This window comes from Thermobia domestica, chromosome 2, assembly GCF_964235325.1.
Source record: "Thermobia domestica chromosome 2, izTheDome1.hap1.1, whole genome shotgun sequence".
Taxonomy (NCBI): Eukaryota; Metazoa; Arthropoda; class Insecta; order Zygentoma; family Lepismatidae; genus Thermobia; species Thermobia domestica.
This window is the reverse complement of record NC_137455.1, coordinates 356,815,990-356,828,977: the sequence shown is the minus strand read 5'-3', so window position 1 is coordinate 356,828,977 and position 12,988 is coordinate 356,815,990. Positions and strand designations below refer to the sequence as shown.

The following is a 12,988-nucleotide window of genomic DNA, read 5'->3' as shown; positions in this document are numbered from 1 at the left end:
ACAACCATATTATAGTACATCACCATATTATGGTTCACTTGAAAGCGTGGATACGGGCATGGCTTGATTGATTTTGTTAAATATCGAACAGCTGCTTCTCGTTACCTGTGGGATTATAAACATTTTATTTTTTGTATCAAAAGATCCTATATATATATATATAGTAGACCTTATATCTGGAGAATTACACATAGTGTAGCCAAACCCAAACTATCAATTAAACTCGTGCTTATTCCGTAGAAAAGATGAAAACTCGATTTAGGGGCAGTTCAAATATTTTGTGACACCTAGTCCAAAAACTAATAATTGCCCAAGATCGCGATCTTTTGGTGCATTTTTCTGGGATCATTCCTAAAATTCTTTTCTGCGCAGTGTAAAATTAATTATTCGACAAGATTGCAACCTTTTGATTGATTTTTTCCTTAAAATTTATGTTTTATTATCATCGTTAAGTTCTACGAGCTGTTTTTCATTTTACTTTTACACAATGTTGAATCCTAAATTTTTCTTTTGAAAACTGCTTGAATGTTCAGAGAAGAGCTCTAACAAGCTGAAATATGACACCAGTGCTTCCGAAATAATTATATAGACAAATGAAGAAAAATATTTTATTTTCTTAGGGCACCGAAACACCAGCTGAGGAAGTGTGGAGAATGAAGTCTGATATGGAAGTAGGATTACATCCGATATTGCGTATGACATCTAACCAATGAGTGGGAAATATTTATTCTGGTTCCACTCATCCACTGAAAAGTCCCGTTTGTGAAAAATGATAAGGCTACTAGGAACTATCTGCGCTTATGAGTTATTTCTTCTAGTTTCCTTAAGGTACAATACTAACTGGTGTACCTCAAGTATCAGTGCTTGGTCCATTGCTCTTTCTTATTTACATTAATGATTTGACACATGAAATGTTGCCTAATAAATGTGTTTTATTTGTTGAAGACACCAATGTTATTATTAGAGGTAACTCACGACATGATATTGAATATAATCTAAACACTGCGTTTTCACCATTAAGTAACTGGTTAAGTAGCAATAAATTAGTTTTAAACAATGATAAAACTTTTTTGCTAATTTTTTATTATCCTCTTCAAAATAAATTTATTCCTTACGTAATAAATAACAAAAAAGTCGACTTTTCTATTTCAACTAAATTTCTTGGTGTCACCATTAGTTCGAAACTAACTTGGAATGAGCATATTTCTCAACTAAACAAAAAATTAAGTAGTATTTGTTTCGGCCTCCGTAGACTAAGAGGTAATGTCACAACAGAGGCTTTAGTTTCAGTGTACTATGTAAAATTCTATTTTTTAATAACTTACGGTATAATTTTTGGGGGTTATTCTACTGACTGTATTAGCACGTTTCGCTTACAAGAGAAAGCACTATGGGTTGTGCTGGATTGTCACCAAAGTATTCTTGCAAGCCCATCTTTTGAGGGCAAAAATATTAACCATTACCTTGTGTGTACCTATATAAAATTATATTGTTTACCGTAAGTAACAAACACTTATTTATTGAAAATAGTAACGTCCATAAATACAATACTCGATTCGTTAATAATTTGCATGTCATCTCCCAAAATTTCTCATTTTTTCAAAAAAAGCGTATATATTAACTGTACAAAAATTCTCAATAAGTTACCTGACTTTCTAAAACAAAACAAATCATATTCTATGTTTAACTGAAAATATACCTCTTCTGGGCCAATACGATTTTCTTCTTTCAGACCAAATATAAAGTAATTATGTATACATAACATTTCAAAACAATGAACGGTAAGCTCATTGCTGACTTTTTTGTATGTGTATGCATCATATAGTTTTTCTTGAACTGTGTATACATTTTAATACACAAGGCCTAGAATGAAGATATTCCTTGTGTATGGAATAGCATACACGCGGCGCAGAAGCAAGACGCCATGTGTATGAAATAGCATACACATGGCAGTCAATGTGTTAAATCTGATCTTCACAAGTTCTTAGTAGATAATTGTTACTACTCGGTAAATGAGTTTTTTGAAGACAATGTATATATATGTTTTTGTTTATTATGTTATGAATGTGTAAGCTGATAAAAGTCATAGTTATGCATGCATTACTCTATCTGTAAGTTTTTTTTATAGCATATATGTAATTATTTTGTAATTTTGACAACTGTATGCGTACTTGACAATACTCTCATTTGCATGCAAAACAGGCAAATAAATAAATAAATAAATGCATAAATAAAAAAAATCACCCACAATCCTAACATACACATAAATGTTTTTTTTTTTATTTTTAGAACATTACTTTCTCTTACAAATTTCTGCATTACTTTTCACTCTTTTCGTGCTGTCTGGAAACAAAAATCACAAAGCAGTTGACGTTTTAATTCAAGATTGTGCAAACTTCAACATGAATGCAAAAGTCTGCGCCTGACGCCATTACACAAATTTCGAAAAGAAATATTTAATCTCATTTGTTACAAACAGATCGCAAATTTTGCCTTGCGATCACGCAAGCCATTAATCGTGTACGAAGGTTGAAGTCAAAGGAGCTAAAGTAGGGACTACCTATCTGAATGAATGTTCACTGCGGAAGTACGAATTTGAAGCACTTTAACAGATAGTGTAAGTTTTTAAGGTACTTATTTGTTTTCACATAGTTCGTCAACTTATTAAGTAATTAGTTATGTACATTATTCCATATTTTCAGTAGGGTGGGTGAGCTATATATGGAATACGTTCCTAATTTGAAATACCAGACTATTTCGTCTACTATGTGCTGCCGCCGAGAAGACTTTACGTAAACTTGTACACGGTGACACCCTCAGTCTGCGTATGAGTGGTTTGCTGCCGAACGATAACAAAACATTTTCTTTTGTTGCAGAATATTTTTCTGAAGAACTTGAGTTTTTCGGACGTACTCTTCCAAGCTGCTGAATGTACGCAGAAAGACATGTATTATCTTTGAGTTTGTGATGTTTAGATTACATATATAGTGTACCATAAGGGCATAAAGATTCAGTACACTGAGAATCACGTAAACGTGTGTAGGAAGAGAACTATTCAAAATAGCGATTTTCCTAATATGGAATACTAGCAGGATCCTAATATGGAATATTCCTAAATAGGTTCATACGTATGTGAACTAGAAGTGAAGAAGAATAACTGAATTGTAAGTTATATTATAGTCCGCGTCACTCGAATTGGCGTTTGGCGTCAACCAATAAGCTTCCAGTGCGCTGTTGGCAAACCTTCAGTAAGGTTTCTAGTCATTCGTAAATGACCATAAATATGAACAAAATCAACTACGAAAGATTAAATTTCTTACTGAAGGTTTAGAATCAGCGCACTTCGAGCTTATTGGTTGACTCCATACGCCAAATCGAGTGACGCGGACTGACAGGCTTGACATATTATTTTAGACTGAACGTCAGCGAACGTCTCCTAGTCGAGACGTTTGGCGTTTGTGTTGTCTGTTTGTGTATCTCGTGATAACTCCTGAACGCGTGAACCGATTTGAATGGAATTTTCACAGATTATTTATTAGTTCAAATGTCCCAAATACCGTGTCGTCTACAGAGCAAAGTGAAGAGAACAGCACTACAGTACCGATTGAAATATTGAGTCCGCTATCACAGCATTGCAGCATTGTGAGTCCACAACTACAGCCACAGCATTGCAACACACTTGGTCGAGAGCCAGGTGAGGCTAAAGTAGTTACGAGCACTCTTCACAAAAACGATTTAGAAGCTGCCTCTACCTCATCGTAACGGGCCTTTACTTCATCTGTACAAGTAGTGAAAAAATGTTTAATTTTCCAAGCCCCTCCCAAAAAAAAAATCCAATCGAAACAGCCAAACATAAGGACATCAAGTGGCTACAAGTTAATCTGAAGAGTCAGTGAGTGATTTGAACGAAGATCGTGACAGTTTAAGTCAGTGGCGGCTCGTACTGTCATTAACAAAGCGTGCTACAATATATATATATATATATATATATATATATATATATATATATATATATATATATATATATATATATATATATATACGTGTATTTACCCACTGAAGGCGGAATTTGATATTCGTCCTTCGGTTCTTCATGCTGGCAAACTTTTCTATCACCCTGGAGTTGAAATCTAGAATGTTGTTGATCAAACTTTTTTCTATCGAGAGCATGGCAAGGGCAGTTAACCTTCCTTACCTACGGAAATTCCTCACGAGTGTCTTAATTCTTTTTAGAGACGAAAAGCATCTCTCAGGCTCTGCTGTGGACATTGGTATGGTCACTATTATTTGCAAAAGGGAAGGGTTGTTATTTCGCTAAAATTGTCCTGTAAGTTGTTTTTAAAGATAAAGCTGACAGAATCAAAAGCTCAGTGCGAAGCCACTGCTTACCTAACATTGGGTAGCTTTCAACCGCAGTGTCCACAATATGTTCCGGAAAAATCACTAAAATTTGCAGAATCCAGAAGTTTGGCGGCATCCAAATGGCTTGTTTTCTCAAATCGATTTCGCGCATCCGCAGAAATGCGATCACACACTTCTTTGGTATTGGGTACTCTGCAAGATATAATCCGCCCACATTTATTTTCACCAACTGTTGGAAGAAACATATCACTTGTCCTAATGTTGTCTGTGTCATTCCGAATTTTCTCAATGGCTTCAATGAAATATTTAAGTGCTGTTTGTACTTTAATGGTAGGCCTGCACTGAATTTGATTATAGAAAATATTCACATGCGGCATTATTTTGTGAAAGAATTCTAACCAAAACATGAATTCCCTGTGTTGGATTTCTCTAGTTCTGAAAAGCACTCTTTCGAAACATTTTAATTTTCATAGACGGAATTGACGGTTCGTGACTTGAAATTCCATCGAGTAGCTTACCCACTCGGAATACATCGTACAGCCACTTTTTCAAAACAGATACACGCTGTGGGGAGCAGGAGGAAAAATGTGGAAAATCCTGAAAGACTACAGGAAAAAACCCTTGTCCATTGATTTTGAGATGCAGTTCTTTCCATTATCAATTTTAATTGGTTAACAATGGACGTAGTTTGCCAAGGGAAGGTGTTCTTTAATTTTAGATTGTACGCCATTAATTGATCCCTTATTACCGATGCCCCATTAAATGTATGTGCTGTAATTTTGTTGCGATCTGAATCTGTGTCAAAAATGTTCAATTCATTTAACTCTCCCGACACTCCTGATTTAACACTCCCGACAATTCTGGGCTCCCGGACCTTTAGGATTAAAGAAAATAAAAAAAAGAGGAGAAAAGAGAGAACCGAGCGGCGAGCGCAGCCAGTAAGCAGAAGAAGAAAGCGAGAAAGAGGAATACTTGGCGCTTGCGCAGAATGTCTTCGGGCTCAACCTAACTCAGCACGGTGGAAGCTATTCTGGGTGTAAAAAAAAGGAAAGTGGACAAGGCTGGACAAGGCATATTGAGATCTTTGTTCCATGCTAGAGATACATTTGTTGAGTAGGCTTGTATAGCTCAAGCGGGCTGCATTCAGTACAGCCCGCTCGGTTCGTTAGTACAACTTTCACACTGCTGAAAGCGCTGATATTCGCGCTCCACGCTCGAAAAAGAAGATAGTCATGGGAAAGTTCTGTATTTTGTTAATTAACGAACAGTTTAAGCAAATGAATAGATGAAATTTTTTTGAACTAAAATTAGTCTAACACTACACAAACATAGGAAGCGTGCTGTAGCCCGGTAGCCCTACGTCAGAAACCGCTACTGGTTTAAGTGATCCTACTGATGATAACGATGATGAGGAATGTGGACATTGTGGTAATTTGTGGTCGCTTAGTGCAGGAGAGGAAGATTAATTAAAGTGGACACTTTGTAAAAGATAGTCCCACGAAACGTGTCCCATGAAAGATGGAGAAAAAAATGTTTGTGGCCAGTGTTTTGCAAAGCAAAACTGGAATTAAAAATTTGGACACCTTTAAAGACACTAATCCAGTATGTTTGAACTTTCTTTTATATAGGGCATTTTTGTATACTTTATTTGTCGCACGTAGTTTGCTTCCCCGAATATTTCGTTTTACAAGCATTTTACAAACATAGGCCTAATAATAAATAAGTCCAGTTAAGTTCGATAATTATCTTTGTACTAAGTAGAATTTTGGTATTTCTGCTGTTTTATGTTTTAATTATCTTAAGAATGTTATGTAATTTTTGTTTACTTGTCTTATAGACCTATAGGCCGCAATGCCTACAACACGACATTTGGATAATTCGAGCATGGGCACGATCATGCTCAAACCGCCCATTCTAAGTAAGGATTTCCCTTATTTGCCTCAGTCCCATCAGGCGTATGAAGAGATGGTACTTTTCTGGAGGCCCGACCGAGTCCTTTTCAATTCGTAGACTTATATTAAGGGTTTATGTGATTTCGGATTTCGAGGCTTGAACACTTCATATGCTTCTTTCCTTGAACTAATATCTAAGTAAATTTATTCCTTAAATAAACAAATAAATTGCTCGAATGCATCGCCCATGCTCGAGTTGTCCAAATGTCGTATTGTAGGCAGACGCACACATTTATTCTAGTATTCCATTTTAAGAACAGGTAGTGTTCCATATTAGGAGCGGGGTGTGCCTAATATGGGAAATTGAGTTTCTTTCAATTTTGTAATATTGTAAAAAATAAATAATGTGGAACACACTTTCATACTTGTATTTTGTTTTGCAAAAGTACCACAAGTATTATGATGTATAATATTTTTATTCTGGAATACGCATTTCTGAGAAATGAAGAAGAAACAAAAAGTATTCCATATTCGGTGCTTTTACCCTACTAGCCAACAGTGTCGGTTTCCAATCTTTTCAGCAGTGTTGTATTTAGAAGTTAAAAATTGGTGGGATACCCAGACCCCAGCCTATTATAGGTATATTATGAGTTTACTATGAACTTTCAAAAATATATAAATAATAGCTTAAATTATTTTTAGATCCAACATATTTCAATCAAATATTGTTTGTAGGCCTTATGTCTGGTGAATTACATATAGTGTAGCCAATCCCAAACTATCACTTCACTCGGTATGAGGTGCTTATTCAGTAGAAAAGACGAAAACTCGATTTAGGGTCCGTTCAAAATTTTGTGAGATTGTGACCCCTAGTCTAAAAACTAATTATTGCCTAAGATCGCAAAATTTTGATGCATTTTTTTAAAAATCCTTCCTAAAATTCTTTTCTGTGCAGTGTAAAATGAATTATTCGCCACGGTCACAATCTTTGATATAGGCTCCCCCGGCCCCGGGCAAGATTCGCGTCTGCTAAGAGAGATTTCATCTGCTTTCTCTAATTTTCGCTGAGCATAGTTCGTGAACCATGGATCAAAAGGAAATACTTTTAAGAATAAGCCATATACTCGTAGATTTAATTAATTAAATGAACTCTGCGTACGAATTAAATGAGCTGGGAGGGTACAATGCAACCCGGAGTTTGGGATAGTAGAACTTTTGAACCGGAAGCGGTACGCAAATAATAGTAATACCAAAATGAAGCCTTGTTCATGCACATATTTTAAAACTAGGAATCAACGATTGAAGTACACTAGGAACTACACAGTGTTGCCAGACTTAACCGAAGGTGTAAATCGATTTTTTTTTTTTTTTTTTTTTTTTACAAATCACGTAAATTGACTCATAACTATTCGTATGGATGTTCTGTCATTAATTTTCGGTTTGTATAGTTGGAGTAGCTTGGAAACTACGGAGCGGAAAAAAGAATTGTTCATTTCCACCGTTAACCAATCGGATGAGGCCTCTGTAAAGGGGTAACTAGGGAAATCGTAGTTTTCATAAATTAACATTCTGAATTCGTAACACTGCTGATATTTCAGTGCATCAAAAGCTACAGAATCTGTCTACATTATGCAACTCCTGAAAACAATGAAAAAGAAACTGAAATTATCATGATAAAATTTTTACTTACATGCACCCGGCAACACTGCTATTCCCACGAAGTGAGTTGTCAGTTCTACAGCAGATGCTGGAAGTGCCCCCGGTTTTGATTCAAACACAGGTTCACATGTTTCACCACGTTGGCAGCAACTTTACGAAAAGTAGAAGTGTTAGTGTTCTCAGTGCCACTGCGAATATTTGTTTTCAGGTCTTGAAAAGTTCGAAGATTGTTCTTGTATACCTCTTGCTTTAGGCAGCTCCATAGAAATAAATAGCAGTATTGCCGGGTGCATGTAAGTAAAAGTTTTATCATAATAATTTCAAAGTTTCTTTTTCGTTGTTTTTAGAAATTGCATAATGTAGACAGATCGTTAACACACCTTTACTGCACTGAAACATAAGCAGTGTTACGAATTCAGAATGTTAATTTATGAAAACTACGATTTGCTTAGTTACCCCTTTGCAGAGGCCTCATCCGATTGGTTATCGGTGGAAATGAAAAACTTTTTTCCGCTTCGTAGTTTCCACGCTACTCGAACTATACAAACCAAAAGAATTAATGACAGAACATCCATACGAATGAGTTATGAGGCAATTTATGTGATTTGTAACAAAAATCGATTTACACCTTCGGTTAAATCTGGCAACACTGTGTGGTTCCTAGTGTACTTCAATCGTTGTTTCCTAGTTTAAAAATATATGAACGAAAAGGCTTCATTTTGGTGTAACTATTATTTGTGTATCGCTTCCGGTTCACAAATTCTACTATCCCAAACTCCGGGTTACATTGTATATTGGACACCCTGTACTTCTGTTATCTAAACGATTATAAAATTAAGCCATGTTTCACAAAATTTTGCTTATATAATGAATTGTGTGTCATTAAGAAAGAAAAATCACAAACAAAATTACAAATATAATCGATAACGATATATGTTATACACAGCAAGCAGTGAAGATAACGTCCTATTGAAGATAAGAATTTTTCCTACTGTCTTTTATCAAACTTATTTATCTATGTTCGTTCATTGTCTTTAGCTAATAGAAGTTTGAGGTTCGTGTGCAAAAGTCTGGTAAAAAAAAAAAAAAAAAAAAAAAAATTATCTTGAAAAGTTAAAGGAACCGACTTGAGTTAGTCAACTGGTAGGTATTTCCTTCCGCGTGGCATTGCTGATTTTGTGCGCATGGCAGGGTAACCAGGGAAGCTCATCCACGTCCCGTGTGATGTAGAAGTGACAGAACAAAGATTTGAGTAGCAGATGTAAGACTGTGCTTGTATGCAATGGACTTAAATTGTTAAGTGATAGTGTGAATGGAATTAATTATCTTGTGAGGCGTTTCCATTAATGAATGTCAGCTTTCTCTAGCGTTTCGTGATTTTTCGTTTTCGGTAAGTAAATATATGTATATACAGTATATAATTTTTCTCGAATGTTGTTGTTTATTAGCACTATATATGGCTAAATATGACCAATGTGCAACTCGTTTTTCTCAGTAGTGGCAGTTCTATAAGGAAAGACGATACAAGCCAGAGGCGGATCCAGGACGGACTTCTGGTGGGGGGGGGGCGGTGGGTTGCAATACTGCTACTTTTAAGAGGTCCAAACACTGGGATTGAGTTGAGTTGAATTTCAGTTTAGCGTCTCTTTCAGCAGCGAGGCTATGTGAGACGTGGACCTACTGATTAACGTGGAATCCGAACCACATGAGCTCCCGTCGGGAATCGAACCCGGGTCTCCCGCGAAACACTGGGATTGGTTATATATATATATATATATATATATATATATATATATATATATATATATATATATATAATAAGAAAGTTTCCTCTTCCTGAGGGGGGGGGGCGATCGCCTCCCCGGATCCGCCATTGATACAAGCAGACTCCAACATACTCTAGCAGTTCAGTGATTGAAGCAAGATTCGACTCAACATAAATTTGTAAGACTGTTCCACGACAATTTTTTGTAAAATTATCCTATTTTAACAAATTGTTTTAACCTTTTGCTTTGGGGTAGGGTGACCAGATTACTGACTTGAAAAAAGAGAACGTTTATCTACAATAACGTGGACCGAAATAATATATACTAATAGTAGGGCTAATTAGGCCTACCGTATACTGAAAATAGCTTCGCTTATGATGGTTTCAACTTGATAAGTTGGTTCACATATTATCATATCATGAAAGAATTAAAAATTTACGTAAGTATAACACTTCGCAACCCTACTAAATGCAGAAACAATGTTGATTCAAAGTTCTACAACCTACGCTATTTAATTAAACACAATCCGCCCTATGCAGAGTAGGGATGGCCACATTTTCCGGAAAAAAGGAAAACGGAAAATATTTTTTCCGGAAACCGGAAAATTGAAAACGGAAAACGGAAAATTTTCCGGAAAATCGGAAAACGAAAAATTTTCCGGAAAATCGGAAACGGAAAATTTTCCGGAAAATCGGAAAACGAAAAATTTTCCGGAAAATCGGAAAACGAAAAATTTTCCGGACAAACGGAAACGGAAAATTTTCCGGAAAATCGGAAACGGAAAATTTTCCGGAAAAACGGAAAGGAAAATTTTCCGGAAAAACGGAAACGGAAATTTTTTCGGAAAAACGGAAATTTTCCGGAAGACGGAAAATTTTCCGGAAAATGGAAATGTTCACTTGGAATAGTGACATTGGTCGTCTTACATTAAGAAATATAACGAAAAATGCTACGCGAAAACAACCTGTAAATGAGGCAATGCTCTTCACCATCTAGTGCTAAAGAAACGCAACTCAAACTTAACACTGGACAGGAGAGAAAAGGTCGAGTAAATCAGCGACGAAACATTCCTTCCTCCTACATCTATTTGTACACTTGCTTAATCATGTACTTTTTTTGTTTGCGTGAGGGCTTGCAGATCATTCGTTTGCAACGGGAAATTCCCACCATGCGTGTGTTTCGGCGAATCCCCGATTATGCGTGTACCTGAGGGCAGAACTCTCGCAGTAGAGCTGGCAGTGTGTTATTAATACAACTGGTATGTTTATATTCCAACCATTTCTTCATTGCTTATCGTGATCACGGTGATCTGTCAAGGTCACAGATCCTGGGGGGCAGCCCCCTCAAAGTTCATGTGGATCCCGCATTCTATTTATAAATATACAATATTTTGCACAATTTGAATTCAGTTTGTCTTAAAACCCTCATATATACCTTCTGCATCTGAATGGAAGAGAAATTGGCGCCCTAGATTGATTCTATAGAATCCACACGCAGTAGTATTGGCAGGAGTACACTACGTATTCCAACTGAGCTCAGGCGTTAGAACATCGGATTAACATTCAGAAGGCCGATGTTCGATTCGAGCACCCTATCGTCCCGATGTTTTTTTTTCTGTAAGTTTATTACTCAGTTACATCCGACCTGTGCCATAGACTTTTTAACCCTAAGATAAATTCAATTCTACTGATGTAATTCAATTTTACACTTTACCCTAGTGTTACCATCTTGCAACTATAAGCGTCACAAATTCCAAATACCGGTATTATTGAGATAAATACCATAGTATGTAGCACTACTTGAAACTAGCGCCAGCTATTCATATAATGATCTATTCCACATAATTCTCTTCGTAACTTTTTCCGCTACTTTCTCTTAAACTGAAGGACGATTCCACCTAGTTATCGATACATCAATTCAGTTCTCAATGCTGACTTATTATCTATGATTCTGTATGCATTTGAAAGTTTTACTTATTATTAAAGCAACCCAAAAGCATACAAAAGCATAAAAAGCATAATAGCTATTTACACATGGTTGGTACCTTGAACATGGTTGTGGCTGTCTAAGGGTCCAGAAGAAACTAATTTTAAAAGCATAATTTTAGAAAATAAAGCATAAAACATAATTTAAAAGATATAGCACAATTCTTTAAAAAATCTCTTTAACTTCAAGTTTAACATATTGTATTAATATTTTTAAGAAACAATATTTACAGTGCAAAATCATTGAGAACATAACAATGCAACAATGAAAAACTTATTTTTATTTATGTAAACTTTTTGGTCTAATCTTTTGACGTGGAGAAAAGAATAAAGGACAAAAAGAAAAAAACTTCCACCAACAATGAATAGTACACAAGAACTCCACACTATAATGTTATGTGTACCTCTTGAAGTTGAGCACTTTCTGTACTTATTGGTGGCATCTTTTACTTTCCCTTTCTGTATATATGCACCTCTAAGGCGCACACAAGTGATTAAAAAAAAAAAAACTGACTCGAGTAAAGCCTCTCTTTACAGTGCATTAGGTAGAAAGTTCATTAAATATGAAAGAAACTGGTTGCATAAAATATTAATAAATAGATCAAGATATTTAGAATATTTAATGTATAGTAAATATTATACGTTATACACGATTGATGTAAAACAATGATTGAAATTAATAATAAAGCATAATAAAGCATAATTTGGAAAAAAATAAAGCATAATGTGGGTTGCTCTACTTATTATTCTACATTCATGTTTTGTTACTAAGTTGTGAACTCCTAATGCAATCAAAGTGTTTTATTATTATTATTATTATTATTATTATTATTATTATTATTATTATTATTATTATTATTATTATTATTATTATTATTATTATTTCATAAACGTAGATGATAATCTAGGTGCTGCTACTTCTATATCTCAGATTATCGCTTCACCTGGCGCACGCTCAAATGCATCTAAAGTAACAGAAAGATCCCAGAAAAAATGTTTTACAAATAAGGGAACATAGTAGTACGTAAGAAACAGAAAAGAATTCTGTCTGATCTCAGAGACCCTAAACCTTGTTCTTCCGCAAGAGCAGAGGTGCTTGATAGTAAAATAAGTAATACGGTACCAAAGGATTCTTCTTCCTTTGTCTTTCGTTGAAGCAATTCGGTTTCTTGAATTTATGAATGAAGTAGAACCAAGTTACCACTCACCATCCAGGCAAACTGTAACTCGCCGTATTGAGGCCTTGTTTTCTAAGGAGAAGTGTGGCTGCGGAATCGATTGATTTGACAACAGATAGCTGGGCTTCGCAGGCTACGGAAAGTTA

At 35.5% G+C, this 12,988-nt stretch overlaps 1 protein-coding gene across 2 annotated transcripts in view; it reads left to right on the top strand.

The window, feature by feature from the left end:
• The first annotated feature begins 7,981 nt into the window (after positions 1-7,981).
• Positions 7,982-12,988, top strand: part of LOC145678805 (guanine nucleotide-binding protein G(q) subunit alpha-like) — a 70,174-nt gene continuing 65,167 nt past the window's right edge. The window contains exon 1 of one of the 2 annotated variants that reach the window (XM_081749323.1): positions 7,982-8,206. The gene's annotated coding sequence lies outside the window, so the exon portion shown is untranslated. Of the gene's footprint in view, positions 8,207-9,037; positions 9,304-12,988 lie in introns of those variants that run through there. The other variant, XR_014130438.1, reaches the window with a different exon arrangement.